This window comes from Cupressus sempervirens, chromosome 7, assembly GCF_028749045.1.
Source record: "Cupressus sempervirens isolate cs-2001-9-10 chromosome 7, ASM2874904v1, whole genome shotgun sequence".
Classification (NCBI taxonomy): Eukaryota; Viridiplantae; Streptophyta; class Pinopsida; order Cupressales; family Cupressaceae; genus Cupressus; species Cupressus sempervirens.
Window position 1 is genome coordinate 739591391 of NC_143124.1, and position 6000 is coordinate 739597390.

Genomic DNA, 6000 nt, shown 5'->3' on the forward strand with positions numbered 1-6000 from the left:
GAGGCAAACACAAACACGTAGAAAATCTATAATACTAGTGGGAAAGTGTCATCACATGAACCAACTCTAGGGTTACCCTGCTAGTCTTTTAATCCTCTGACCCCCTAGTGAAGCACTAGTATCCTTTTGTACTGACAAGGCATACTAACGAGTCAACTCTAAGGTTACCCAACTAGTCTTTTAATCCTTCGACCCCTTAGTGACTTTCTCCGATACCAATATCTTATTAATTAATTTTAAACCCATTTAATGACAATGGGTTACCCTAGTAGCCACTTTGGGCCCTATCCCCCATTGCAAGCCACTTCCCAACTTAATATACAGATTACCTATCATAGGCTCATAAAAGTACAAATCTAAGAATCATAGTATATGACCTCAATCCTATACAACTGATTGGAAAGAATCAAAAGATAATTCACAATAACACATTAGTTCTCTATGAGTAACTAGAACGAATCCCAAAAATATTGATCCAAGACTCAAAATGGTTAAGTCAAATATGTCAACATTCACCTCAACTTCACACAAGAACACTAGAAAGCAATAACAAATAATAAATACAAACTCATCATAGAGCATACCAACACATTACCACAGTTGAGTTTAAAAGAGCAAGATCAAATAAATATAGTACCACAATAAAAAAACTCCCAAGCCTCTGGTAGAGATCCTAAATTGGTCAATACTCTAGTCAACCCAAGTGTGGTTTGATTTTGAAAACACACTGTTGAGTTAATAGTAAGGTTTAAATAACTGTTTCAATGTATGTTTGCAAGTACCTAAGATTTACATTTTAACCCCTTACTATTTAACCCATTTCTTATTTTAAAACAAAGTGCACAATTACTCTTCTCCTATGAAATTTAGCATTCATAATTAAATATCATCAAATGATTAATATTCATCTCCAATAAATAATAATAATAATGATGATCAACCATTAATAAAAATCATTACGATTTGATTTCTTAATCAAAATTATTAAATAATTTTATTATATATATATTCAAAAGAAATAACTTAAATATTATTAACTAATACTTCATTATTAATTATTATCTTATTTAAACTAAAATTAATTAAATTGAATTAAAAATTATTTATGACTAATTAAAAATAAACTATATTAAAATTCATTAATTAATTAAATTAATAGTTAAAAAAAATATTAATGAATTTATTAATTAAATAATAATTAAGTTTTAATAAAAAAATTAAAAAAAACTTTTAAAATGCATATAGCATAAGTGTTTTAAGGCTCGCCATCCATTCAATTAATGACTACGGTCATAAAATATGCAGCAGCTACCGCGACCATGCTACGGTCGCAATAGTTATTAACAGTTGTTGTCGTAGCAATGTTGCAAGCAACAACTGTGACTTAAAGTTGCAGGGTAATGAGGAGGGGGGGTGGGGATTTGATGGCCTCGCCTCCTCCCTAATTTATTTATTTATTTTTATTTTATTATATAAAATTTGTATTTTAATAAGTTCAAAATCAAATACCCCCCATCAACGTTTATATATATATATATATTTCCCAACAATTCTCTTATATTGAAAATATAGTGAACCGATCAAATTTTTAATTTTAAAGACTTTAATTCATTTCAAAACCCTTCCCTGTTTAATTTTCACTTTGTAAATCTACTTGTACGAAGATTCTAATGATATTTCAATCATCCCGTAAAAAGAAAAAACATGCGTACCATTACTTCATAATATTGAAATACTTGTCACAAAGAATTTTAGATAAACATTTCACAGTCATGAGAGGATAGGAGCAAAAGGAAATAACATAATTAATTGTGTGAATCAAAACACAAGAATCTACCTGGATTTTGATGCTAAAATTGCACACACCAAAAATATTTGTGAGAGAAATTTCTTCTCTCAAAACGTTCTGTCTTCAAAAATTCCTTCTCCAAAATTTTTTGTTCCTTCCCAAAACTTCCATTTTTTTTCAAAAATGAACCCTCAAATGCTGATAAGGAGTTCTCTCCTAAATTTGGGGCACTAATTGTGCGATCAGCCAAGAGGACTCCTTGCTCACCACTTTTAACTCTTTATTCTCTTTCTTTTTATGTTTTCATGCACACTTTATGCAATTAAAATATCTTTAATTAAATTCACTCACTTTATCTTTTTAATTAATTTATTATATTTTAATCTCATGCATACTTTATGCAATCTTAAAACTCTTTAATGAATTAATATCTTTTCCATTCTTTAATTTATTTTTGAAGTGTTAATTAATTAAATATTTATCAACTCAAGTAATAATAATATTTAGCATTTATTTAAAAATGATCTTCTAAATATATTATTAGTAAATTAAATAAATATTATTACGCTCTTAAAATTAAACTATAATTTTCTCTTTTAAATTTAATTCCTTTTATTTAATTAATTTCTAAATAAATTAAATATAATTAAATATTAAAATATCATAACAATTTTCCATTAAATTAAATCATTTAATTTGACTTAATTAATAGAAAAATCACCAGACTTACAAGATGAAATATGAAAACTCATCATAAAAAAACACATACAAGATCAAATTAAAGAGTTATAATCACGAATTTACATCATGTGACGCATTCAGAAGGTAACCATCTCAGATACTTGTCCTAATTTTCTAAGACAATTAGCTTAAAGGTTTAGGATATGGACTCAAGAATTTATCTCCCCTCTCTTACTATTGAGATAATGCAATAAGGTACACTCATCCTAGAAATTCAGAGAAGTTAATACTTGGTACCTATAATCTGCATAAAATCCATGCATGTACAAACACATATATACTAAGCTAAATAGGTAATGGTTGTAGTGCCTACCCTCGTTCACATCTTTGTTGGACATTGTTATTATCATCAGACTGTGATAGACTAGTTTTATGTTGATGGATTAGTGGTATTGTTTTGACACTATCAGACATTATGTTATGGATTCAGTGGTTATATGATGAGATCATTTAGATTTTACATTTCATGCATACATGATGATCATTATACTATTTTCAGTTATTATTGATGATTAGATGGATGGTTTATTATCTTATGTGTTTTATTATGGATACTTACCCCATACTTACATGTGTATGGTGTGCGTGTTTTCTTATTGTATGGTGTTTCTGATATGGTTAAGGAAGGGAGTCGTAGTCACCTACTTAGTCAGGATCTACATGATGCACCACTTCCTGCCATTGTCTGCTTAGCTTAGCATTATATATATTGTATGTACATGCATGGTTTTTCTGTGGGTTGCAGGTACCGGGTATCGACTTCCCTGAATTGCCAAGATGAGCGTACCCTATTATACTATCTCAATGATAAGAGAAGGGAGATAAATTCTCAAGTCCAAATCCCAAACCTTTAAACCAATTGTCCTAGTGAGGTAGGACAAGTATCTGGATATTTTACCCACCGAATGTGTCGGATGACATTATTCGTGATTTTTAACCCTTTAGACTAATTTTGAGTGATTTGCTCTATGATGGGTTTTCATATTTTATCTTGGAGGTCTATGGTAAATTTTCTATTAATTAAGTCTTAATAAATGGATTTAATTAATAAATTAATTATTTGAGAAAATTAATATAAAATATCATGTTATTTGATATTTTGATTGTAATTAATTAAATGTGGATTATTGAGGAAAATGAATTAAATAAAAGAAAATTAGAAATTAAAATTAATAATAATAAAAAAATAATAATAAAGTAATAAATAAATAATAAAAATAAAAGTTATAAAGATAAAATGAAAGTTATAAATATTTAAATAGAAATTATATGAAAAGTGAATTGGAGTTATAAGCTTGCATGGGAATTAACGCACTTCTCTATTTCTCAAGTGTCAACAGTACGGGGGTTAGTGCATCAATTAAGCACATGGTGTCTACAACCCTAAGGTTCATCTTGAAGGTTGGAAAAGACCCATGCTTAGTTGGTGACATCTTCCAGCTGTTTCTAGAAGCATTCTAGATGTTTCCTGAAAGCTCTTTATATTCAGGCATTCATAGAAGCTTAGAGATAGCGTTTGGAGAGCAATTGGAGCATTCGAGGACTCGAGCATTCTGAAGAAGGGAGGAGCTTGCTCTGCAAATTTTCTGAGGAAGAGCGATTTAGCCTCAGAATTCAGGTAGATTCTTGTGATTTTACTTATGCTATTTTCGCATCATGCATTCCCTATCTTCTTCGTGTCTTCCTGATGTCTTCTGAGGAGTTTCCTATTTATATGCATTCTCAATGTGGGTAGATTAATTTAATTGGAGAACTTTATATGCATTCTATAATGCAAATATTTTATTCTTAATTGTAGATATAATCCTTGGGAAAAACATACATTGTTATATATTCAGATCTGCATACATATACATATACATATATATAAATATATATATTTATATATATGCATATGTATACATTTATTATGGATCTATTATAAAATTTGAATATATATATATATATACATAGATATATATATATATACCTATGTATGTTTATATATAATGCACCGAATTGAGCGATTGATTAAATCGCAGTGGAAAAATTTATTAATTTGCATCGCGATTTATATCGCATGGAACAAAGGTTATATATTATATGCCGTGGGCACATTTTGTACCTCATGCTGACGGAAGGAAGAGGCCTGTCGTCACAGGTCTATAGCGATAGGGGTACTGCGTACCCGTTGTCGGTGCAGTGCCTGCAATCGCAGGTACTGCGTACCGCAGCGAGAGTTGGGGGGGTTTTAATTGATGTTTATGTTATGTAAAAAAAAGCCAATAATGTTTATGTTAAAACATTTTTATAATCGATTCTCATATGAAGTTATTCGAAATTGTTAATTCGATTTTATGAAAATGTATTTACATATGTATGTATATATATATATATATATATATCTGTGTGTGTGTGTGTGTGTGTATGGAATATGTAAATATGTTATTTAAGTTATTATTTGATCAATGATTTATATTGATGGTTTATTTTCATAAAGGTGACTCTTTAATAATTTTCAACTATTTAATAATTTAAATATTTTAAATTATTAAATAAGGAATTGATAGTTGGCTGGGGGATGTATCAAACAAATTTTATTAATTGGAAAATAGATTTTTTAGTTCTAATAAGGAAACTTTTATTTATCCAAAACAATATATGTGTTCCTCCATTCATTCTTCAGACTTGGAAACTTAAACTGAGATCTTTACATTTAAATTCAAGTTGTAAAACCAAAACATGTGTCTACATTGTGTATTCTTTATGTTATTGTTTTGGGTTTTGGGTTGACTAGTGTTGACCAGTATAGGACATCTACCAGAGGCTTGGGGGTAATGTGATTGTGGTGACATGATGATGTTTTAATCTCGATCTTTATAAACCCAACCATGGTTATGTGATGGAATGCTCTATGTGTTGGATGTGATTACTGATTGTTATAGTTGAGATTCTTATGTATGAGACACTTGACTTAACCATTATTTTTGGTCATCGATCAGTTATCCTTGGTTATGTTCTAGTCACCATGATGGGATTGAAATGTGGATTTATTTTGATGATGTCATGTTGTGACATGTTGACTCAATCATTTTTGGAGTCTTCGATCAGTATGATTGAGATGTATATATTTTGGTTATTGAGAACCATTGGCTATTTGATTATCAGTGATACTTCAGTTGCCAATAGAGAGCTGTTGTGTTCATGATTTTTTATGGATGTTGCTTAGGGAGATTTGATGCTTTTATGCATATTTGGTGATTTAGTTATGGATTATCTTTTGTGATTTTGAGATTTATGAGTCCATGAGCATTAGGGTAGGATATCTACATGTAGTGACGGGAAGTGGCTTGCAATGGGGGCCGGGGCCCTAAGAGGCTGCCAGGGTAACTCATTGTAAGTTGGATTAATAAGTGATAACATTCACACCTAATACTAACTGAATGAACCTGAAAAGATAAGTGTTTTGTTCTTGCCCATGCCTTGAGTGC